The sequence below is a fragment of the Heliangelus exortis genome, chromosome 12 (assembly GCF_036169615.1).
Source record: "Heliangelus exortis chromosome 12, bHelExo1.hap1, whole genome shotgun sequence".
In the NCBI taxonomy this organism is placed as follows: Eukaryota; Metazoa; Chordata; class Aves; order Apodiformes; family Trochilidae; genus Heliangelus; species Heliangelus exortis.
This window is the reverse complement of record NC_092433.1, coordinates 3332524-3358348: the sequence shown is the minus strand read 5'-3', so window position 1 is coordinate 3358348 and position 25825 is coordinate 3332524. Positions and strand designations below refer to the sequence as shown.

Genomic DNA, 25825 nt, shown 5'->3' with positions numbered 1-25825 from the left:
GTGAGCCTACTACTGCCAGTGTGGAATTTAGTTCCCTCATACTTTCTTTAACTGATGTGGCATCTCTTGGCATCCAGTGCCCCACACTTGAGTTGTTGTGCTAACAAGCAGTGTTGGTGTGTGCAGAGAGGTGTTGCTGCTTGGGGATGTGTACAGTGAGTTGGCCAGGCAGTGTTTTTTTGCTTGAGCATCCCTATCAGTGCAAAGTGTCTGGGCATGCACTCCCCAGGTGTGCACAGGTATTTATTTATTAATTACATCCCAGTGCTGCTCAAGTTCTGGTAGCATCTTGCCACACACCAGTGGATCCTGATGGAAACTCCCTGGGGTGCCTGCACCTCCTCAGAGACTACTGGTCTGAGCAGCTGGAATCAACAGACCCTCTTGGTAGATGTAATTGTGATAGTTCTCTAAATGTAGCTGTTAATTAGAATTATTGCAGAGTTTAAGTGGAGTCATGAGGATGTCACACTACAGAAGTGTTAATATTCTGATAAGAAAATAGCTGCAATATCTGCAGGTGACACAAGGACCAAAGTTTGGTCAGTAGACCAGAAGCAGAGGATATGTATATTTCAGAACACTTGGATGTAAAGCTGGATGTGTGTGAGCTGGGGTTGGAGCCCATGCTTTGAAGAATGGAGACTTGGTGCCAAGGAATTGGTTCTGTCAAGGTCCAGGGAGTTGTGTTGAGTACTGGGCACACTGCTAAGAGGCAAACTGGGCTTTGGTAGGGACCACGTGAACTGATTTCCTCCAAATGTTTTCAGCATTTAGGAAGACTGAAATGATTTTGGTAGCTTCTGACTTTGGAAACTGTTAGGCCTAGGATAGGTTTTCAGATACCAGGACAAATGCCTGACAAGATTGCTGTTTTCTGTTGTCTCTTGGCAGTGCCATTAATATCTCATTGAATATATGGTGAGGTTTTATAGAGGCAATTACAGAGATGACATGCTGGGCACATGGGTTTAGAGCATCATGTCATCAATTACTACATGAAACAAATGACTTTGTGGCCCAGTGGTACTCCTAGAACTGAAATCTGAAACTCCAAAACTATCCAATAAGCCTTGGTTGAGGTTTTGAGGACAATTTTTCTTTTTTCAAACAATTTCCTCTAGTGACAAATCAATGTATCTCTTATTACTGCTTGAGGCTCAGGTTTACTGGCCACCAAGCTAAAATAAGGCTGTCTAATTAGAATAAATAAAGCATTTCTAGCTGTAATGAAGATGTGCAAAAGTCTTAAGGATTCCAACTCTCATCCAGGAGCCTCTTAACATCCCAGGGCCATGATCCCCTGGTATTATTTATAACAGTGAGTTGTCATAAAAAGGAAAGAAACCAATCTGTCTTGGAGGCCCTGAGAAGTTTGATACTTCCATAAAGATGCTGCCACTAGAAGTGCCAGGCACTGTTATTGGTGGTCATGGCAGCAGATGTTAAAAATACCCATCTAGGTGTGCTGTGTCCTCTGTAATTCAGTTTTCTCCTACTGAAGAAGTCAAAGCTTATTTTCTTTCTCATTTTAAGGCAGAATAGGTTTCTTCCAGTGAAAACATTGGCAAGTTGCTGATTTTGCTGATTCATACACCAGTGAAAAAGCTTCTTGAAGAACATGAAGGGAAGATTAATGTTATTCATTTGCTGGAGGCAGGGACAGGCTGCAGACTTTGCTAACTCATCACAGAACAATTTTCAATAACATTTTTTTAGTGTGGCCACTTCACTTTTCTCTATACATCTTGCAATGAGACAGTTACCCTGCTTTCCACTGACACACTTGACACTTTCTTTTAGAAAGCTCAGGAAATTAAGTAGCAGGTCCTGCTGAATTAATTGGGAACGGGGCTATTTCCATAGGCTGCATAAAGATCACCATTTGGAAACAAAAGTAGAAAAGCTGCCCTAATGTTCATTTTTGAAGAGCTATGACTTCTGTCTTCTGAAGGCAGCATGAGGCTGAAGGGTGCCTGCTTGAAGTGTGCCCTTGTAGGACTGTGAAAATGTGTTGTAGGGAGATGACTTAATGAGATGGCACCAGACCAACCTGACCTTTATCTTGTTAACATAAATACACTTTTAAAAATACGTGTATTTTTAGGAACTGTGAATCAGCATCATTCTTCCTCTATTTCTATTCTTCTCCTGGATATTTGGCATGTTAATAGGAGTGGGTTTTAAAGCTGACCCGAGTCCAAAACAAGAATAAATTCCCATTTGCTGGGTATCTCAAGTGTTTGTCATGATCCAGCATTTTTAATTGGTTCAGCAAAGCTCTGAGGATGTGCATAAACCCAGATACAGATAAATGTACAAAGGCAAGTTAGGGCCTTTCTTTAGGAGCTTACTGAATTTATGTACACCACCAAGTTTCTTTAAAACAATTTTAGGAAGAAAGGACTGGTAGAACAATAAAATGTTAATTTCTAACAGATCAGTCCAAGGAATTGATCTTTTTAATCAGTATAACAGTTGGGGAAACCTGTGTGTGTGTGGTGTGTGTATGCTGGACTGAGAGACTATAAAGTACACTTTTCTCAAAAGAGAAATAGAAAAGGTGTTATTCTTCCTGTCCCATTTGTTGTACTTGCTGATATTTATTTGCAGAGCATTTACTCCTTTAGAAAGAGTGCTACAGCTCTGGAGTCATTAATGTCTACATTTTCTCTTAAAAAAATGTACTGGAAATTTTTTAGCAACACCTCCATCTCTATCCCCTGTCCAAGTTCATGCTTTGTTTTTCCTGGTGCACTGGGAGACCTCGTGGAGTCTGGTCCTGCAGGCAAGGCATGATGCTGCACGAGGCATTTATGGGAAAAGGGGCTTTTGGGGGGGCAGGAAGGGGAACCTGTGTGCCCCACTCTGTGCTAAACTCATGTGGACCTGGGAGGTCCAAGAGACCCGAAGTCTTGCCCCAGCCCTTCCCCCTGTTGCTAGGAGGAGGCTGAGGGATGCTTGCTGAGACCCAGCCTGTTCCTGACACTTGGAACAATGAATCCATAGCAAAAAATGCTGCTGAGTGAGTAATGCCCATTGAAAGCAGCAGCCATTACAGGAAGGTAAGACTGAAATGGGAGTTTTAGGGCTATCAACACTAATCTCTTCTGCTTCAGGCAAGCATATTGTGTGTTTTCTTCTCATAATGCTGTCATTTTCCAGAGTTTTGCTGCTCAGAGAGCTAGAAATCTTTTTATTTCTATCTTAATTTAGTTCCAATTTGTGCACATTTCTTGGTGTGCCAAAACTTTTTCATTTCTAGGCCATATGCTCACCCCACCAGCATGCACTGAAAAAGCAATGCTCACCCTTTTTCAGGGCTGTCAGACTCAGTGAGCCAATCTTGTGCAGGTCACAGTTGCCAGAGCAGCTTTCCATTCCTTCAGGCACCCAAAGAGGACTTCTTTGCACCCAGGGCAAGGTTGGATTTTACCTTTAAACTGGATTTTACCTTTAACTGGAAAGCCAGTGCAGTTATTTTAGCAGAGAACTCCCCTTTGTTTCCAGAAGCACATTGCTGAAGAGCAGGCATGGCAGTGAATTCCCAGAAGCAGCAGCCAGCAGTGCCAGGGGGAGCCACTTGCTGCAAGTGTCTTGCTGGAGAAGTAGATGCAGGTGACAGACAGATGAAACCCACACAGTCTTCTGTGGCTTCCAACGGAATGGTTGCTTGCCAGCCTCCTGCCAGCCTGACATGAATATCTGGAGAGTTTTTTAATGCCTAGCTTGCTTTTCCTTATATCTCTTCATCTTGGATTGACAATTATATTGAAAAAAGAAACAAGCCCTTCCCTACAGCATGGAATTTTAACAGCTACTAGTTTGGTGCTTCCAGTAATGGTACCAAGTAATACCCCTTAAGATCCCTGTAGAATATTATTCTGCTTTATCTGTTTCTCTCAGATTTTTAGTGCTGTGGGATCTCTGCCAGGGCAGTACAATAGGAGTACAAGTCCTAAAGCTATATATATGTTCATGCATGTGTTTAGAAATGCAATCTTTAATTCTTTGCTTTAAATAAATTTTACGAAATGGGGTCTTGAAGAACTTTAGATATTATTAATTTGGTCTTTTGCACCAATACATCTGTTACCTAAGGAGACGGTGCTTAGCATTAGCACAGAACATGCATGACAACTGCTGCTGGACTCTGTTCTTGAAAGAGTTTCTGCTGATGTTCTGAACCCTTCCAAGGGTTTTCTAGTGGAGAGGAACACTTCAAAGAGCAGCCAAACACTGTCATTAGGAAACAAGTGGGTCACTAGGTGTTCTGGGTAATCACACCAATGGCCTTTTGTGCTGTTTATTTTGAATAGTTTAATGAAAATCTTTCCATCTGCAGAGCCCACGTTTAACTTCCATGCATATACAGATGCATCCATTGAACTCAGAAATGTCTTTAGGTACAGTTTGTGGCTGCTGTGGTTTCTGTAAGAATTCATAGGACTGCTGTGTGTTTGTAGATGTGTGACAATCTCTTTCCCTTTCTTACCCTTCAAACTGTTGTCCAGAAAGGGTACCAGGCTAATGGCCTCTGGGCCACATGCCACCTCTCTGCTTAATTTGCCTACCAGCCCCACCACAGAGTCCATGGCAAGACAGAGAGCTTTTTGATCACTCTGCAAGCTACAACTGTATTGATTCCAGAAGGAAATGACACTTTTTGTACTTTACTGTCACCTCTGCATTTGTAAACATAGATTCTGTTGCTAAAGCCATGCTATTTTATCTACTGTGTGGTCTTTGATTCCCTACACTGAGTCCTTCAATGTATTGTTGTATGTAAGGGAACCATTGAAAAATGAGAAATCAGGTTCTTGTGTTAAGCTTTTGGGAAGGCAGGGGAAGAGGAGCCATCAGCCAGAAACCACAAAGGGTTCTGGTGAAGGAAGGAGCACTTTAAATACCTGGTTTATGTGTCTCTTAGATAGCTTTGCTCGTGATGGAAATATCCTTTTCTTGACAAGTTTTCTAATAGTTTTTAATTACAATTCACTGAACCTCAGAGATTTGTAAAAATAACTTGTACATCATAACTTGTATGTGCTGTTAGGCACATGAAGGTCTGTTTCTGAAAGGAGGGGCAATGCAGCTTGGTGAGCAGTCTGTATGCAATTTTAGGCAGTAAGAAGTTTCTACTGAATACTGAATACTTTTCAAATATTGATACTTTTTATGAATTTATTTAGCTCTATTTCTCCAGCTTTTCCTTTTTGTGAAGAGGGAAAGACAGCATCTCTACTTCCTAGGAGGAGAAAAGGGGTTATTTAAAGCTATTTAAAATGAGTAAAAATTAATCATTATAGCAAGGATTGAAAGTCAAGAGACACGAGTTCTATTTCTGGCTCTGTGGCTGGCTGATGATTGCTCTTTGGCAAGAGATGTCAGAGTGTGACGCAGGTTTCAAAGGGCTCTGCCTCCTCCACCAAGCAGCTCTGGGTCCTGTGCTGTGCTGTGTGTGAGCAGGAAGGTGAGGATGGAGAAAAGGAAGAGGGAAGGGAGGTATTTCTTCAGCTAGAACAGCTGCCTGATCCATGCCAGCTTGCAGGAGCTCAACCAGGCCAGCAGGAGATGAGTTACAGTGTTAGCACTCCTGCACCTCTTCTGCCTTGTCTGGAAAATATTTTCTTAAAAATATTTATCTTTTAGGTAATGTGTTTTCCTTGAACTACATGAGCCTTTGGTCAAGTCAGGCAATCCAAATAATTGTCCAGCAAAGTAAATGGTGTCTGCAAAGTTTTGAGGTTGAGTAGACAGAAGGACTGTGCTTCTCATCAGTCACCTGCTGGGATAAAATTGATGTTACCCCCCAGAAGACTGATGTGTCCTGCCTTTAATATACATATAATAAAAAACCACCCAAAATAAAGCCACAACAGAATATTTAATTTATCCTAGGTGGCTTGACTGTTGTCTTCCAAATACCCAAATGCTCCACTTGTATACAGAGGTAATGCTGTTTGTAATGAAACAAGAATCTCTGTTGCACTTTTTTTTTTTAAAGGGCAGTGTGAGCTTCCTATTTCGAAACAAATCAGTTTTTAGAAAAGAAAAACACTGAAAATCTCAACAACAGAAAGGGAAATTGGAATGGTTCAAATTCAAAAACTTGTTAAGTCAGAGTGATGTTCCCTGCATGGAAGAGATGAGCTGCTTTTTGCAAATTGGGCCTTGGATAATGGATTTTATTATGAGCCTCATTCTTTGTAATATTCTTGTCTCATTTAGTCACAGTTGACTATTAAAATTTTATAGCAGTCATGATTGTATATCCATGGGATACAGGTTCTGCAGTAACTTGAATTTCAGACAAGTTCTAAGGAGATCCAAATTAACAATGGTGCTGGGGAACCTCAACAAGCTATAGTTGTATCTGTAGTTGACCTAAACTAAGTCTAGATTTTACTCTTTTGTTTTTGTAGGTGTAGAAGAAAAAAATAAAAAAGGAAATAACTGGAAATAGGGATAAGGCCTCCAGTTCACCTTGTTCTCTTGAGGCTTATTTCTGTAAGCAAGGCACAAGGGGATTAACCTGACATTTTCTTGTGTTGTTATGTAGCTAAAATCAAACTCCTCTTTCACTTGTGAAGTAAAGCCTAACAATAATCAGTTCCAAACTTAGTTGCCAAGATTGTTAATTCCAGTGAGAGGAAAAATCAAAGGATATCAGTAGCAGCAGCAATAACTTCAGTTCTTGGGGAGCACTTAAGGTGCAGGACCTGTAAGAAATGTTGATGGGAATCCTCTAAAAGCCCTGAGGAGAAGGCACAAGGAGCAGGGAGCAAATGAATGGTGACAGGGAAGCACCTGGTGAGAAGGCAGAAGTAGCAAGAATGGAAGAGGCACCGGGGAGAAGTGACAGTGAAAAATCCTCTGGGGTTTTAGTGTTAATGAGCTCTGTGGCACAGTCAGGTGCAAGGTGGGGAGCTCAAGAGGTTAAATCCTTGCTAAAGACTTGGAAAAATAGAAACACAGTCTGCTTGCATTCAGTCAGATGTAGGTACCTAACTGTTAGATCCCAATTTAAACTATACTGCTCAGATTTGCAGAACCTCAGCACTGGATCAGGGTCTGTAAAACATCCCGTGATCCCAGAGGTGGAGAGAGAGTTTATGGAGTTACCCTTCAGTGGGGAGATAAGTGAGGGAGGAGGAATGGTTGACTGAGGCTGATTGGTCTCAGTACAAAAGAACTGAGTAGAAATCAACAAAGAACAAGAGGTTAAATCCTTGCTAAAGACTTGGAAAAATAGAAACACAGTCTGCTTGCATTCAGTCAGATGTAAGTACCTAACTGTTAGATCCCAATTTAAACTTATACTGCCTGGAGAATGGTATCAGATAACTATTTGATGCATATATTTAAATATATTTGATATATATATCAAGTATACTGATAAAGTCTGCTTTATCTTACAAATTATATTGCTACAGAATTGGTATTAATCTTGGGCAGTTTTGGTTTATTTATGATTACTCTGATCCCAGTGTGTAATGACTGCAGTCAGGCTTGTCTTCATTGTCTCTTACCCACCCTGAAATGGATACCCTGCCAGCAGTTATGCTTCCCATTGGGAAATAAGAACAGTGTAGCTGAGACTGCATCACTAAAGAAATGAACATATATCAAATAAATTACAGCAAAATGACAAAAAGTGTCTCTCCAAAGCCAACAATGATAATGTTACAAGTGACTGTGACAGCCTCCAACTAAGCAAGCCAGTGGCTTTACCCATAAATGGACAAACTGATCTCTTCCTCTGGAAAGGGAATATTGTTCCAAACACTGGGGGCAAGGATCATTCTGTACATGAGAAATGTCCCACCTCATCATCCTTACCATGCACTGCAGGTGACCGAGTGTCTTTACAAATGTATTTATTAATATATATGAGGAGGGCAGGGTACAAACTCAACATTATTCTGCTGCCAGACTGCTGAGGCTGTTCAGCATTTGAAGCCATACTACTTGTTAGTGGTTTATTTTTAATGAAAGAACGGGATGTGCTCTATTCTATATTTTTAACCAAAATTCTTGCCACTGGCTGAGGTGGGGTTTTTTTGCCTCGGTTTCCCCACCTCTGAAATACAGACCTGAATAAAAGCTATTGCCTCCTTCAGTCAGCTGTTGTAATGGTCAGCACCTTGTTCTGTGTGCTTCCAAGTTGTTTTACCCTGTGTCAGGTGTCCTAGCACCACAAGAGTCCCTGCCTGCAGCAGAGGTTTCACTGAGGTAGAACCTCAGCCCTCAGGAGGGCAGAGCCAGGTCCAGAGGCACCTTCAGCAGCACAGCTCCCTGCAGCCTTCCTGGGGCTGATGGCTGCACCCCCCAGCACCTGGTTTGAAGTCTGGTCTCTACTACTACTTCTGCAGCTAAAATGGCCAGATTGAAAACTAAAAATACAAGGAGCAGTACACATTTTTCTCTGTTTCCCCAGAGATGTTGGTTTGCATGAAGCAAGGAGTTGCTGCAGTTTTGATTCCTTTCCCAGCAGTTTCTCCTCTGTGCAGACTGCCTGGGCAGGTGTCCCTGCATGGGATTCATTGCTGTTCTCACAGGCAGCACCACTGAAATCACCTTACTTGATCCCCTTTTCTGTCTCCATAGCTAGGGCTGAATTATTGCCAGCAACACAGCTGGAACTGCTCTGTCCTGTTTCAAACCATCTCCAAGTCATCTCTTACCTCCAGTGTTCTCAGTTGGAATCACAGTGTGTGACAGCACACACAGGTTACCTTCAGCTCTGTCTGGACAGTCAGTAATCCAGAACAGAATGAGTTTGGGTTGAAATTATCTTCAAAATTCAATTGTAGAAGATGATGGTGAAAAATGGCAATCAAAATACAGTACTCTGTGGTTTAGTTTCCCTCCTATAACTCTTCACGGCTATAATTGTTGCACCTACCAGGTAATGCTGCTGCCTGTGTTAATATGCTTTGTGTAATGTATAGGGAAGATTTTATGGATTTATGAGGATGCCAAGTCCTTTTGCAGTTTTATGAGCTAAAGAAACATCCCTGTCAGGGGCTAGAGCCAGCAAACCCTGTGCTTTACCTCAAATCTGTCCCCTTCATAGTAACTTAGAGGCCAATCACTGCAGTGCCACTTGTGTGGGGGACCCAGCCAATGTTTGATGATGATCCTACATTCAAAACTAATTTTTCCCAAGAAAACAAGTGTTGGGTGTTGGAATGGGTTGGTCTCTTTTTGCCTGCGTGGTGCAGGACAGGTGGGGGCAGCAGTGGTGACACAGCAGGCCCTGGGCTCACCAGGCTGCTCGCAGACCCTCAGTGCTTTTAAAAGGTGTTCCTGTTGGGGAAGAACTTGGAATTGCTGCCCACGTTATAATCCAAAGGAGCATGCAGTGAGTTGTGTGTGTGTGTGTGCGTGCCTGAGGCAGTGGCAGGAGGGCTTATGTCTGGATTTTGTTCAGCAGCTCAGCAGAACCACCACTGCCCATCTGGCGCCTTCCGCAGTCCCAGAGGTGACTTCTCACTACGAGAAGTGAGAACTGTGCAGAATTATGCCAAAAAGCACAGGAAACATGCAGAGTAGATTCCTAGAATCAAAAAGTTTAAGTGACTCAAGTATTTTTGTGTAAGTAGTTGTTTAAAACAGTCCTTGGTTTGCTTTGCAAATTTAGAATGCAGTTATACCTCATCTGCTACTTCTGCATTATTTGCTGGGGAAAATGTATCACTGCTGTTGGGAGTCAGCAGAGGATCCACTGCTGTTTCAGCTTCACTTAGAATAGTTTGTATATAATTCTCTACAGCAAGGACTTTGCTGTCAGGTCTGAAAGGATTTACATACATTAGGGTCCACAAGTCCAAATGGAGAAAGGATGCACGATGCAGTGAGGATTAATGCCCTGTAAGCTGCACGTTGCAGTCTGCATCCGTTCAAGGCAAAATTCCTGGCACTTCAGCTTGCCTAAGGGTCTGGTTTAGGATAAGGGTAAATTGTGCAGATGAGTATTCCCTGACTTTACAGAGGTAAAGAAAAGTAGGATCAGAATTATGTGGTCTTGAGCTTTTTCTGCTTTGACTTTCAGGGAGACTTACCTGAGAAGGTGCTGGAGTTATAGCTCATGTAAGAGGAGTAAATGCTGCTATGTCAGAGCAAACCACTCACTGCAAGATCTTGCTCACAGCTTTTACCAGTGTCTCTGTACATGCTCCTTTTTCACAGAGGGACCACAGAGCCCTTTTTGGCTCCCTCATGCTCCAAGTGCTTTTCTCATGCATCTGTGCCTAATCCCAGGTCTCTGAGCTCCACATTATGACATTTTCTGTCTCCTGAAGGTCAAAATCCTCATAGTGTCATCACAACTGCTGAGCTTTAAAATAGGCTGGGGTCACTGAACTATGAGGAAGCTTCAAGTAGAAAACATGAGGAAAAGCAAATTAACTCTTAGGAAATGGTGGCCTCCTCCCTCTCCCAAAACAACTTCAGCAGTGCATTAAAAATACCACAAAGGAACAGAGCTGTTCCCAGAGTGCAGAACTGATCAGACTTGTGGCTCCTGATGTCTGACAGAGCAGAAGGATGAAGGCCTCCCCCAGTTGGTCTCCACGCAGGTCATTAGGCAGCCCCACACCAGATTTCTTTCTGGCTCCAGCCGGCCTTGAAGCATGCAAGCTTGGTAGTCTTTTTTTATTCTATTGTTGTGAGAGGAATATAAACTGTTCTTTCAAGTATGCATTTCAACCAAATTCTGCACTTATTCTGCATCTTTGCATTGAGAATCTCAGAAGTGTTTAACAAAAGGGAGTGGAAATTATCTCCAGCTTTTCCACAGGGAAAGCTGAAGCAAGCTTTTAAGGAATTCTGGTGTGGGTTTTAGGTTTTGAATTTAGGTTTGTTGGGTTTTTTTTTTTTCCCCCTGTTCTTTTTTTACCTCTGTACTTGAAAGCCATGCCAAAGGCAGTCATGCAAGGCCTGGGCACAGGAGGTTCCTTAGCCTGCATGATCCTCCACTGACTGGGAAGCTCTGCATAAGGCTTTGGGTTGTGTGTATGTTTTGACCTTGAGAAGAGAAAGCTTTCTGTTGTTTAATGGTAAATTACATTACAGAGATCTTGATGGGATCATATGGCAAGGAAACTGTCACAGGTCACGTTTGTGCAGAAATAAGCTGAGAAATGTCTCTCTCTGAACAGTCGTCTCACTGAACAATCTCCTGTAGGGAGGCAGCCCAGAGGTCCTGGTTGCAGTGGAAATCTTGGTCTTGTGCTGAAGGAATGATGGAGAAAATGAGATGGGAGCCCAACTCACAGGCATGTTGGCACAGCCTTTTAGTCCTTCTGTGTCCTGTCAGGGTTGAATTTGCTTCCTAAGGTTTGTGTCTGGCCGTGTTTACACATTGGGAACATACTGAGGGCTCCCAGCCATCACTCTGCAGTCAGCTCACTTGGCTGCAGAAGGAATTTGTCCAAAAACATGTGTCAGCACTCCAGCCCTTTGAACACACTGTTCCTGTCTCATAACAAGCACCCTCCTCATGCAGCCCTGCAGAGGTGAACCCAGAGCTTGGAGAGATCCAAGGAAGTGTGTGGGGAGGAGTGAGTCCCTGGGTCCCCATCAGAGGGGAGGTACCCAGGGGAGGGGGAGTGCCCAGACCCTGCTGCCAGGCTCTGACAGTGACCATCAGTGGTACTGTCCCAGGAAACTGATCACATGGAATGAAGTCACTCTCTGCTCAGAGTTTGGTGAATAAGAAGTGAAGCAGTACACAGGAGCTCTGAAGACCTGGGAGAAAGATTGTAAAAAGCCTTGGGCTCCAAGTTCAGTTCAGTTGAACCTGGAGCATTTCCCTCCCCAGGAGGGGCAGGGATAGGTCCTTATCTCTCAGGCTACTTCAGCCAGTGGTGTTAAGCAGTCAGATAGCAGCATCACAGCACTTGCCATGCAGGTATCTCTCAGGCAGGAAAAGCTGTGTGTAGAAATTCCTGTATTATTTCTGTTTATTACACTGCTAATTTAAAGCTCCTGACCTACCACTGCATCTGGATGCAAAACTCCAGAAAGGTAATTGAAAAAATTTGTTCAGAAAGTAACTGTTCCAAGGGATTTCAAAGCCTCTGGCAAAACAGTGGAAAAAATCTGGCATTTGGTGGAACAGATCCTGGTTTAGGGTTTTTTTTTTAATTATGTGTCTGCAGTTTGCTGCTGTTTGAACCATGGCAACTCGTGAGCATTCATTGAGGGTGGCTTGGCAGTAATTGTCTGTTCTGAGGTTATTCTACAGAGAACATGAACTTGAGTAAAAGCTTAGCTCAAGCTTAATGAGTTAGATGAAAACAGTGTAAACAATATTGGTTTTTTTACGTAATTTATGATTTTAAAACATGAACTACTTTGGGCTGCCCTGCACAGAGATACAGCAGCAATAAAGCCCATGCTTTGGGTTTTCTTTCAAAATGTATTGAGGATGCCCCAGTAACAGCATTTCAGTGTTAAAGGACATACTTCTGCAGAAAAGTAGAGATGGGGAAAAATTGTTTCCTTTGAAGGCTGGAGAAGCCTGAGCAATAAATCTTTCAGTGAAAGGTGCTGAGCGCCTGTCCATGTTGATACAGTCAGGAAGAGCTGCACTTCAGTGACAGGAAAAAGTCTGAGAGAGGCAATGGGCAGAGTTCAAGAAATACCCTGGGAGCTCAGAGGCTGATAGATACTGTGTCTGCTTCAGTGATGTGTGAGAGGATAATCCGAGGGGAAAAAAAATCACGGCTAAAATTATGATTAGAAGGTAAAATGCATTCTGCTTGAGCATAGAAGTTATGCTATAGCCTTTTGGTGCTTATGCATCTCTCCAGCTTTTGAGTTGTAAGTTGGCATTTTGGGCTGAGCATTCTAGGAGCCGAATGTTACCTGTGCATCGGTGTTGAATTTAGAAAGTGATGTAATTCTGGGGAAGCAGACGTGGCATCCTCCTCCTCCTCCTCCTCCCGCAACATCTGCTGCCGGAGCTGCCCGATCCGCTGCGAGGGGCAGTGCCCTTGCCTTGCGGCTGCTCGCCAGCCAGCATCGCCCTCCGGCTGGGGCAGGGCTCAGCCTGCAGCCAGGTCTGAAAGCTGCTGAGCAGAAAGAAGCTCCCGGGTCCGGCCCATCGCGGCGACGCGGGGAGCGTTTGCTGCTGAGTTCAGCGCATCAGGCAGCGCAGAGCCCTGGGCGGCCCCGCTCCAGAACCGGGCTCTGACCCAGCTCCCTCCTCCAGCACCTCCTCTGCTCCGCTCCGCTCCGCTCTGCCCGCACAGGCACCGCAAAGGGAAACTGTCACAGCTCCACCTGCGCCTTGCGTTTTATTTCTTCGTGGCCCGTGGAACAATGAAGTCAGAGGTAGGTGAATGATGCAGTGCAGGAAGTTGCTGCAGCAGGAGCTTTGCCACACAGCTGATGATCTAAGGGATGGGGCTAATAGGGAGGGAAATGTTAATAAATTCTGTTTGTGCGTGTGTCGGGCAGGGGGGGAGGCAAACGAGGTGCAGCAGATGACGTTTGCTAATCGTGTAGCTTTGTGTTATGCCTGAAGTAGTGGTACAGAAAGATTTTGCTTTCTTGAAAATGATAGGGAAGCAGCCTTTTCAGGGCAAAGCTATCCACTTAACCTGCTAGAAATAATGGAAAGTCAGGTTTCATCCTTATAAATGCACAGCAAGTTCTCCACAAAAAAATAAGCCTGTTAATCATGGGAGCTGATGTGCTGTGTTATGTAGATCGCCAGCATCGATTCCAGGCTGTAGGTTCAGGTTTCTTATTTGCATTTAGTCGATCAAGACTTTGAGCCCCCCCCCCCCTTCATTCCCTTCTGGTGAATTTCTGTTATTTTGTATTTTGTTGCTGCATATATTTATTCCCCTCCATGTATCTGCTTTTAAATGAATCATCAGAACAATAAACAATCTTACAGCAGAGGGAGCAGAATGTTTCGGGAAAGGAAGATCCTTCTGTTAAATGACATGCAGCCTATGCAGTTGTTAAAGGAGGGGTTTCCATGCAAACCAGGGGTATGTTTTGGGTTTTAAAAAACCAGTCTCATGTCTGTCTTGTGCACAGGAATGTGGGGATTCATCAGAGAGCCATGGGAATAGAATCCCAGCAGAGTTCCCAGAGCAGAGCCTGGGGCTGGCCTGGGTGCAGAGGTGTTCTGGGCTTATGTAAGGGAGAGCTGGAGCCTGGGGACAGAGAGAGGAGCTGGGAGTTTGGGGGTCAGTTTGTTTTTTAATACCTCTGAGTAGATGAGTAGATGTAATGCATTTCTTGGGCTTAATATTTTTTTAAAACAGATTTGTTAATTCCTGCCAGTGTCGCTGGATTTAAAAGATACTAGATTAATGGTAGCAGATTATTATCCTTTTTTTTTTTTTTTTTTTTTTTTTTAAATGGGGTATTAATCATGGCTATTTTTTGCAAGTACCAGTTACCTTAAACTGCTTTGGATTTGGTGTGCCTGTGTTCTGTCAGAGCTGATGAATGGTTAGAATAAGCAAAGCAGAAATTGGAGCTGCCACCAGGGCAGGAAGTTGTGAGATCCCTGGTTAAAAACCAAAGCTGTTTGTGCTGCTTGTCCCCCAAGTCAGCTCTTATGCAGTACTTTGAGATGGAGATAGTGGCCTTATGGGTCTTTAGATGTCTACATACAGCTGGAAGCAAAGGAATGAAAATACCTCTAAGCCACAAGCCTTGTTAAAGTTCAAATTCGTGGCCAGGTTGCTGGTTAATGGGATTTTTTATGAACACAATGTAAAATACTTTGACTTACCAAATGCTCATTGACACCAATGTCAGCACTGTGTCTCTGCTGTGGAATAGCTAGGGATGATACAAAGGCAGTAAATTTGGATCTAAGTTTTGTGTGTTGTGAAAGTCCCTTGGACACATCAGGTTTCAGGGGGTTGAATGAGGCTGATGCCTAAATAGAGAATTTCTTTAGGCAGACTGAGAGGTGTCAGTCATGGTGCATCAGTGGATTAAAGTGTGCTTGGGGGTGAGAGCCTTTGGCACTTGGAGAAGGTCACAGGCAGAAGCATTCACCTTGGCTCCCTGTAAGCCCAAAGGCTCCTGCTCCCCCCAGGAGCAGCCCAGCAGGAGCAGAGGGGGATGTGAGGCTCTGCCCTCTCCCCAGCAGTCCAGAGCTTGGGGCAGTGGCTGCCTGGGTATGTGCTGGGCTCCTGAACCCTGGGCTGCTCCCCTTGGAGCAAGTCAGTGTGCAGCATCTGTGGGTACAGCCAGCAAATGAGAAACTCTGGTTCATGGTGGGGTTTTTAAGTGCTTGAGGAAAATACTGCTAAATATAACTAAAAATTACTTTTTCTTTTACCAAATTATCTTCTAATTCTAAACATTGTACCATTTCGAGTCCTTAATCTAGGTTTTTTTTCCTAATTCTTTTTTCTGAAATAAGTAACTTCAACCATTTTTTTTCTAAATTAAATGAAAACGAGATACCATTTTGCAGCATAAGAAAAAAGTATGGGTCTTGAATTTATAATTGCACAGCTTCATTAGCATTGAAGTATTTGTGCTTGGAGTTATATCCATGATTACATGTTGGAAGATCCAGAACCTTTCTGGTTTTGGTCTTGCAGTAACCTCAGGCAGTAAAGATTGGGTACTCTGGATGTAGAAGTTTCTTATTCAGTACACAGAAGGAGGGGTCTGGGGGGTCCTTCTCGATGAAATCATTATTTTTATAGAGAGTAGAGAGGCAAGTCTTGTCTCATTACTAGTCAAGTCATGCTCTTTATGCCAGAGGAACTCTAGTAAAAAGTGAATGGCCCCCATGCTGAACAGCAGTAAAGCAATAAACCCCTTCTTTTACATATACACAGTTGCCAGTTGGAAACAGTGCTGGTGAAGGGCAAACAGTGCATCAGCAGCTGCATGAAGCTGGAGCATTTTTTCATTACTGTATAAACAAGTTTAATTTATTAATTTTTTTTTTTTAAATGTAAATACTTGTTTTGCTTCAGTGTGCAGGGAGGGCCCTGGTAGGTTGCTGCAGTGCTGAGGGATGTGTGAGACTGTTCAGCATCCCCCTCAAGCTGCTGGGGACAAAGGAGGCTGAGGGGGAGCAGGGGGTGTGAGGCTGCTGCCCTGAGGGTGGGGAGTGGGTACCAAAGTGACCTGGGGATTGCATGGACAGCCAGGAGGTTTTTCAGACTCTTACCTGCTACAAGAAGAATTGCATCCAAAGTGAGGACAGGGAGGGAGCTGGAAGTTTAAGCAGGTAATTGATAGAGCTGCCATGTTGATCTCCTGAGACCTGAATGGGGCTTGGAGCAGCCTGGTGTAGCAGCAGGAGGTTGGAACTGGATGATCTAAAGATGAATGATCTAATCACCAAGCTGTGATTTTGTGATTCTGCTTTGACATTACTGCTTCCTCAATGCTTAGTCCTCAAGAGTGCTTCAAAGCACTGAAGGAAATTCACATTTTTCAGGAGAGAGAGAGGAGTCTGGATTTGAGAATTCTCCCAGGTTAGAGGGGATTCCTTCAGAAACAGAAATGTTGGATTTGTCCAACTCTAGAAGGTTATCAGGCTGCTGTGCTATGCCACTTGGTAAGTTAAATCACCTCCTGAAGCATGAGAAAGGAGACAAAAGGGAAAAAAGCAAACAGCTTTTTAAAAAAATACTTGCTTTTCAGCAAGACAGAACTATACATCTGTGCCTCTTACAAGAACAGCAGCACAGCTGGCTGCTTCCTCAAACAGCCTCACTTGCCAAGGTGAAAAATCCTGCTGAAATTCAGTTTGAGGATCCTAATTTTTTAAAAGTTTTCTGTAAAAAAAAAACAAACAAAAAAAACAGCAGAAAAAAAAAAAAGGCCTTATACCTGTGAAGACCGAGCAGCCTGGAGTTCAGTAATGTTTTAGCCACTGTGTTAGAAAGCTTGATTGTGTAATGGGGCCAGTGTGAAGCTGAGGTGTACCAAGATGGTGCTACCCAAGGGTTTTCCCAGGCTGGTGAGCAGCAGCATCCTGCAGTGGGAAGTGCTGATGTGGGAGCTGGCAGTCAGAGCTCCATCATTAGGACATGGTTTGAGGAATGGGGAGGAGAGCTGAATCTGCTGCCTTTTGCTATAATTTTTTCTCCTGTGATAGAGGGGAGATGTTCATCTTGAGCTGGAGGGAGAACTCCCTCATATTTAATATCAGGCATGAAGCACCCCTGCCATAACCTTAAGAAAACTGAGTGTCATGGACTCTGGCTCAGCTCCCTAATGAAGTGAGCTTGAGGGGGTTGATGTATTTTGTTTTGTGCCACAAATATAAATAAATGCATGACATCAGAAATACATAACTTCAGATGGTTTTTATAAACATTAACTGATTTATATGCACAGCACAGGCACCCACAGGGCAGATGCAAACGTCTTCATTTTTCCAGATGGAAAGACTGAGGGAGAGGAAGGGAGAGAATGGTTTGTTCAGCTGCAGAGGAAGGCTGATATTAGAGGCAGAGTTGGATTCTAGAAATCTTCAGCTGCTTGGAGCATTAGGCAATATCAATTTCATCTGCATGAACAATCAGACAGAGAAACAAATCTTTTTGAAGTATGATTTTTGTGTGTGTGTCCATGCCGCGTACGTTGGACGTCTCAGAACACAGAGTTTGGCAAACATCTTTAGTTCTTTTCTAATGAAACCATGTCTCAGGTCTTGCGGGCAGGGCTGAATTGACAGCATTGTTTAAATGGGTATAATCATGTTGTACATAACACCACAACTTCCTGAATCTCACTCTTCTATCTGTTACTAAAATGCAGGGGAAACAAAGCTGAACCATCTTGAACTTTCAGCACTGAGCACTGAGTCAAAGTAGTGGAAACAAGTAATAGTTGCAGACAAACAGAAAAAGGAAAATCATGATAATGTAGTTCTCAGTCTTTCCAGTTTTCCTAAGTAGTGCTGAGGTCCACTTTGTGGATTAAAAAGCATCAGCTGGACAAGGGCTAAGCAGCACAGTTAGGAGGCAATTCTGTTGGAGGATAAGGGGGAGAAAACCCAACTTCTTGGGAGGCAAGGGGGTAATTATGGTGACCTGTTCAGGCTTGAGGCAGGTAGCTTAATACTGATGTTGTGTACTCCAGCAGTATTTTCCTAAGATTTAAGCCAAGATTAGAATCATTTGAGATAGTCTTGAAGGCAGCAGTCAGCAGAGGGGAACACAGGGATCAAAGGATGGAGCTTGAGAAATGGCCTGTGGTGCTGCTGTGCCTTTGTTACTCAGAGTGTGTGAGCAAGGGTGTTGGTTCAGCTGTGTGCCCCTTCGTGGGGCTTCACACACACAGGATTCTTGGCTTCAGTTCCAAAAGGGGAGGAAAAATATCTTGCCTTTTAAACACTGCTCTCTTTTTCCTTGTTTGATAACCGGTGCCAGAGTGAGCTGACATGCTCCATTCCAGTGGAGGGCCAGGGGAAAATATTTCCTGGTAATAAGATCTTACCAGTTGGATACTGTATTCAGGACGTGTTAGTATAACCATAATGTTTTTTATCTCTTGACTAACGGGATGATTAGGCTCCTGGAAAACTAAACCATTGCATTATCAGTAAGAGAACTGCTGAGATGGGGAAGGGGAGGGCAGAGGGAGGCCCTGTTTGCAGTGCTTGTGTCCCACCCAGGGGCTTCTCTGTGCTCTTCTGCTTTTCAGTCACGGGCACACGTGAGATTCGAAAGCATTGCGGGGAGGTTGGAGTGGCAGGAGCATTAGGCTGCTAAAAGCAGTATGGAAAGTCGGCTGGGAGGGAAATAAGCCAAAGAAAATGATTGCAGGGTTAAAGTTTCACTTCCTCCCCTTCCTGTTTATGTGTTACCGGGAGCCCTGTTGTCATGGGACTCCTCTGTCACACCATTTGCTTTGTCACTTCACCTCACCCCAGTGCTTCCACTGAACTTTATAGCTTACCAGTGCTGTTTGCTTGCCTGTTCTGTTCATCTCCACACAATCACACTGCAGAAATTCTGCAGCCCAGCGAGGTCCTGCCCAGCACCACCCCCCAGCACTGCCCCTGCCACCTTCACCCCGGGAAAAGCCCAGAGAGGGAGCCCAGAGAGGGATTGTGTTGCCCGGAGAGGATCCCTGCAGCATGTGGGTGCTCAGGGGATCAGCTGCTGCTGCCCAGGGGCAGTTTCCATGCCAGTGCCCACATCTCATTCAGCCCGGGCACGTTTAATAACACAAATCTCATATTTCAGATGTGTCTGAAGTAGACAGCAGGGCAGAAAAGGAAGAGAATTGCGGAGAACTTTGTTTCTTCCCCAGATGCTTCCCCAGAGTGCTGGTGCCTGTGTGTGCAGCAGTGCAGACCAGGGCAGGGGCTGCAGGGCTCCTGTGTGCAGCCAGGCAGCAGCTCTGACCGGAGGGCTGTGGCCCAGCTGCCCACACCCTGCAGCCTTTACAGGAGCAAGAGCTCTCATTTTGTTCTTGTCCTCGTTTCTACAGGGGGCTGAACAAAAGCCCAGCTCTGTTTGGCTTTCCGGTGTAGCCTTTGCACAAATTCTTTTTTTTTTTTTAAAGATAAGAAAACCCACAGAGGAGATAATGTGCAAATTCTGCTTCAGTCCAGAGCTCAGACATCAGCAGAAGTGACTGAAGTAGCTGTCACAGCTCTTGGAGAACACAAAGTATTAGCATGCAAAAGGAACAAAACCCAAGCAATTCACATTGCTGCTGAGGTTTCTGCGTCCGGGTACAAGCTGTTTGCTCCAGCACTGTCAGATCTAGGAAGTCTGAAATAAAGCAAGATGCCTGGTGTGCATGTTTGCATATCAATACCAGAAGTGTTCTCTAGCTTGCATCTGAGCATCAGCATCACTGGTGCTTGAGGTCAGGGCAGTACCAGAATCTGAAACACTTGTGCATGAGTTACTCCTTATGTTTGCTTTGCAAGCTTTCTGCTCTTGCAAACTCCAATTTTTTTGTCTGAATGCTGTGTCTTCTGTGCTATCTCCTGGGTCCTATTACATCATCCTTTTACATATTCTTCTGCTCACAATATCTGATCTGAATAGTTCTACCCACTGCAAGAAGTTTCAGCACCTGGCAAAATTGCCCAGCTGCTTCTACCTAGATAAGCAGGTTCCTGGAAGCCAAAGAGAGTTTCCTGAAGCAATCTACTTTGTGAACCAAACCAGAAAATGAATAGAGTTTTTTGTAGATGTAGCCTTTGATTTTAATTGTATTGCAAACAGCCAAATTTGTCTCTTCATCTGGTCTCCATAGTACACTTGTGTCCATGACTGTCATTACTATTTTTGAAGCTTGGGAAAAGATCATGTCTTATCTCTCCTGAGAATATAAACTGCAGCATACAGTGGAAGTACAAATGGTGAAAGTTGACTTTTATTTGTTTATTTGTTTCTGTTTGAAAACTATTTCTCTATAAAAGGGAAAGCAGCATTCAAAACTAAGATTAACACAATATTGACAGATAAGTTTCAGAAGGATATCTTAATGAATATCATAGGATCCTTCAGGCCTCAACTTTGATACTGGAGTGGGACAAACTGTGATGGGAAGAGTTGCATTCACTGGATGAAAGCTGGGGAACTGTCAGCCTTGGTTTATTGTTACAGTGCTGCTGCCTCCCTCGTCTGTTGCTCAGACTTCAGTGGGTAAAAGGGTGTATGATGTTTGGTGCCTAGATGGCTGAACCATAGGTTGGCTCTCTGATCAAAACAGGGCTCAATCCCACTTGGAGCTGACTGATGCTTTGCAGAGGCAGTGGGTGCTACACGGGCCATGGTAAGAACATGGTCACAGGCAACAAGAAACAAACACTGAAAAGAAACACCATCTGCTGGTAGCCAAATGTGATCTGACCAAATTACATCTTGGAGAGCAGCTGTGTGCTTGTGATTGCAGGAGAGTTGTGCCACTGAATAGATTTTATTTTAAGTTGGGTTTCTTATGGGGGGGAAAAAAAAGGTGAGGGTATTTGAACAATCTAGGAAAAGTGAGCCACCCGCTTAGGATGTGTTTACCCAGTCTTTTAAAATATTTGTGTCCTCTGACATTTTTAGTTATCTTGGCACATGAACACTAAGTCAAGCTGGTTCCCCTTTCCTGAGCTTAGTGTTTTGAAGGGAAGCTGATGTTCAATCTTGCTAAAGAATTTCAGACAGGTTGACAGGAGGCCGGTGGATAAGAACGGTGCCATCTTGCATGAGAAGGGTGTCCTCCCTGGCTTTCTGCTTCTCATAAAAAACTGAAAAAATCTCAGCTCAGGCCATGTGATACTGATGCTGCAATTCTTATCCAATTCTGGATAATATGATTACAGAAATAGTTTAAAGGTTAGTCTATGTGCTGTAAATAAATGATCTTATTATATGAACTTTCTTATCCTAAACCCATCTGGAATGGATGAAGCAGCATTTCTAAGCACTTCATAAGGCCTGTCATTGCAGTAGAGGTTTCTTTGCAGCCTTTAAAGCATTTGAATTACTGCATAATGATATTCTGTCATCTCTTAGCAAGGCTCACACTCTAAGCACTTTAATACACAATAGAAATTAGAATGGAATTGAGTAAATTCTGTCTTTCAAAATCACGAACTGTCTAGTGATTGTCTGGGTGCTTTGTATTAAATACAGACACGTGGATCTAGCAGAGCTTGGCTACATGGAACAACAAGTTGTGGAATGTAAAATGGTGGGCCAGATGTGGTAAAACAAATATTAACTCTTCCCATAAACTTTTTTTCTTTTTAAAGTATATGCACCTAGCATTATAGGCACAGATTGGGTTTTATTCTTTTCCCATGCTTTCAGATATTTAAAAAGTAAGATTTTTTTTCTGGAAATACAGTTTATTGGGTGAAAAAAATACCTGGTGTGCCGACAATTTTTTTCTAAAAGCTTCTGAAAACCTGGGAATATGGTGATTTTGGGGTCATCTGCACATGTGCCATGTTCATGGTCCCTGATCCTTGGTTGCTGTGTTTTCCAGCAGTACATTGGCTTTCTAGGGACCTGTTTCCCCTGCCCTCTCCATCATTGCATCTTAGTAAAATTCATTATGATCATGCCAGCAAATGCAAACAATAACTCTCACAGGCATTTAGCATTTTTTAATCATACTATGATGAAGTTACTGTGAGATATCAGAGAAAAAATACCTTCTCATACATAGCTCATATGTAGGACCAGTTTTTATGCAGTTGCCTCCATGGAGAGCCCAGTGAGATGCTCTCAAGCTTGTGTCCATCAGTTCCTGGGCTGATAGAGGTTTTCTGCTCCTCAGGTTTGAGCTGTTAACTTCATAACTTCTGTCACCTGAGATTTTCAGGATTGAGTTTAATGTGCTTGATTCTTCCCTTGAAGGTGTTGCCTGTGGTTTTTTGATCTCAAGGATAGGCTTAAGCAACCAGAGATGGTAATTTAAGGGAAAAGCAAGAAGCTGAGAAGAGATGAATAGTTTACCACTAGCACTGGTCTGAACTTCACCCCCTCTACTGTGTTAAAATAGCTGCAGGGAAATAGCTGGGTGTCTGTCCTTCCATCTCTCCACCTGGGGAAGGTGCTGCTGCTTGCTCTGGTGGCACCAGCCCAGGGAGAAGTCACACTGGGGACTGGAGAAAGTTTCAGGATCTCTACCACAGGGGCACACTTGCAGCACCATATTGGCAGGAGTGAGCTGTGATGTCTTTGATCCAGAGCAGTGAGGAACCTGCAGCCCAGGAGTCTGCAGAGAGCTCTGTCAGTCACCTCTCTGATGTCCCAGAGCCCTCAGGTACAGTCTGTCAGGAAATGCTGAAGTTGCCATTCCTGCAGGAAGGAAAATTTAGACTTGCTGTGTGATACTTCATGGGTTTTACCTCTAAATATGTTTTTCAAGTTGTGTAATATCAACAACAGTGAAGTTCTGAGGTAACGTTATGGGCTTCTCCCACACTTACCTAGATCTCTGAAGTGTAATTGTGTGATCTTTCACAGCTAAAATATGGTGTGTTCTAATTCCTTCAGTTCCTAGAAAAAAGAATTCTTGCCTGTTCTCATGCACCTGGAACACTTAATGGAGGGGCTTGTTCTGCCTGGTTGTACTTTTCAAAGTACTGTCTCACCATGGAGAAACAAATTGGTGACTGTGGCCAGAGAGCACAGAGCAGAGACTGCTGGTGATTGGTAATGTAAAAGAAATAAAGGCTTGTGAGCATGAAGTGGAAAGAAAATATTCAAGGGACTTAATACCAGACTATTTGTCACTTCCTGAGCATGGTGCTGCCTTTGGTTCTGATAGGCACTCTGTCTGGAAGTTTTCTGGTGAATGAGAAGTAATGGAAATGAATATTTTAATTGATCTATTCAGTTGTGCAGAAATAACTAGATGATCTCTGTTCCCTAAATAAGAATAGAAAAATCTGTGACCAAAGCTGGTCAGACAGCAGTCCTGTTCAAAATGATAGGAGCACTGCAAAGAGCTTGCTATCTTTAAATAGCCATCCTATTAGCTGAAGAGCAGCAGAACAGCTCTGGGAGGCATTTCTGTGACACTGAATTATGTCTGTGAAGTATCTGACGCCCTTCTCTGAATTTGACCTTCATCTGCCAAATTCTGACAATTCCAACCTGAGCAGCCCCTGCCTAATCCCAGGGGAGATGGAGTCTGTCCAGCTGAGACTGTTCATGTAATGACTTTGGAGCCTTTTCTGATCTGGAAACGGAGAGCAGGTCCCCTCTGCCCAGCTGGGGCTGTACCTGCAGCAGTGTAGCTGAGCAGGGCAGGTGCTGGGGACAGGGACACTGCTGGGGCTGCCTGGCCAGGGTGGCCTCAAGTCCCTGCCTGCCAGCACCCCGCAAAGGCTGCTTTCTGGGGAACAGACACTGTAATTGTACAGACATGTCTGGCTTTCAAGTTGAAATATTTCAGTGGCATCTTGCAGAACGCCACAGAGGTCACGCCAAACCCTACAAGCCCAGAGATCTCAGACAGAGTGTGGCCAGTGAGAGCTGCCCAGACCTTGCCAGGGAGATGGGGTTGTCAGGCAGAGACTTGGGATGAGGCTCCACACCAGGACAAGTCATCTGACTTCATTTGCAGAGCTGACTCCTCCATGAGATAATTAATGTTAAACCAGAGTTTACCTTCCACCCGCAAATGGCATAGTTGTGTTGTCAGCATGGAGGAGCCACCAGGCAGTTCCTCTTAAGTGTAATATTAATTTTAGCTCCTGCTGTATGCTCTGCTATAGATGCCAAGACTCTTTCTATAACAATTAAGAGGCATTTCTTTGAGTAAAAATATCCATGGTGTTCGACTGCCAAGAGCACTGCATGTTTCTGGACCTTTAAATTAAGATTAAGGAATTTCTGGTTGGAAAAAAACCCTATCTGTATATCTTGATATAGAGTTCTTCTGAAGCAAGACTTTACAAGAACAGGTTTGATCCCTTTCAATAAGGCTTCAGAAACTGTTTCCAGGCACTGAATCATCCTTAGAGGGCCTGGAGTGCATTTTTGTAATAACCAAAAGTCTTTTTCTTTTCATTTTTGCCAGAAAAAAAGAGAAATATTTAACCTGAGTATGAGGAATATTTTCAATATTCATAAAATGCTCCAAACAACTGCTTATTTTTATTTGCCAAAACAGGGCGGAGTAGTGAGTTTTGTGACTGAGATCACCACCACCCAGAGAAGTGACCTGTTGGCTGTTCAGTGGTGATGTAATCCTAACTTAATGCTGAGCATTCTTTTAATTCTATAAATTTAGAACAATATTCTCAGAGTCTATTTGTTCCTTGCAGTCTCAGCAGACAGACTCTGTATTAGTTTGTGTGAAAGAGCCACGATTACAATTCCCTCATGAATATGAACAATTTTCTCCTAGCCAGGTTGCATCTCCCAGCTTCTGAGCCTTTTGGGGCCTTTCTGACAGTGAATACAAATTATTTCCTGCGTTGTGTTTTCCAGCACACAGAAGGGCAGAAGCAAGAGAGGGAGTTAAACTGAAATATAATTGGTGCTTCTGTGGCTCTGCAATACTTAACCATGGAGGTATGGACAGGCAGTCAAGATTAACACCCCTCTTACTCGCTGAAAGCTTAACCTTGCCTTCCCTCCTTCTGCTGGAATGTGCAGCAGAGCTGTGTTTATTGCCAGTGCTGTGGAATCCTCCCTGTGGTTCCCCTCAGCTGTGCCCAGCTGCTGACCCTGACCTGTCACTTGCAATAAGACTAAAATGCCACCCTGCCTGTTTTCCATCCAGCGAGCTGCCATTTCATGACAACTGAACATGAAGCTGCTGTAATGACTCTGAGGCCTGCTACAGAGTGGGCATTTGGGGTTTGCTGAAAGCTTACGTGTTAGGGTGGCTCCTGTCAGCATGTCTGGGGAATGCCTTGTCCACTCTGCTGCTTGGTGAGGCTTAAGCACCGAGTGTCCAGCTGAACGTGGCTGATCCTCAGGACAGGGCTGAAGGAGTTATTTGTGGGCCTCTTGCATAACAAGTTGAGGATGACCTCTGGCTTGGAGGAGCCCTTTCAAAATACCTCTGAAAAGCTGCTGGAGCAGCCCAGTGTGGCAGGCAGCTGCTGTAGTGAGGTTAAATCAGGTGATTCATCAGCACAGCAGGGTTAGGCTTGGGGTGTGCCACAGGGTGTTCAGGGTGGGTTTGGGTTTGCTCTGGACACTCAGGCACCAGAGCTCTGCATCTTCCACTGCACGTGAGTCTGATCATTTCAGTCATGACTTCAAGGCAGAAGGGTTTAAGTTTTGGTTCCTGATGCCTAAAATTCCTGCAGGCTCTTGTTGGGTGGACATCTACTTGTGCAGCTGCCTTCCCTGTGGAGGAGCCTCAGTTCTTGCAGCTCTCC

At 43.9% G+C, this 25825-nt stretch overlaps 1 protein-coding gene across 13 annotated transcripts in view; it reads left to right on the top strand.

Moving 5' to 3' along the window:
* IQSEC1 (IQ motif and Sec7 domain ArfGEF 1) overlaps window positions 1–25825 on the top strand; it is a 326891-nt gene that overhangs the window by 210952 nt on the left and 90114 nt on the right. Inside the window, exon 1 of one of the 13 annotated variants that reach the window (XM_071755450.1) lies at window positions 13080–13344. The exons of the other annotated variants lie outside the window; for them this stretch is intronic. The gene's annotated coding sequence lies outside the window, so the exon portion shown is untranslated. Of the gene's footprint in view, window positions 1–13079; window positions 13345–25825 lie in introns of those variants that run through there. 13 annotated transcript variants of the gene reach the window in all.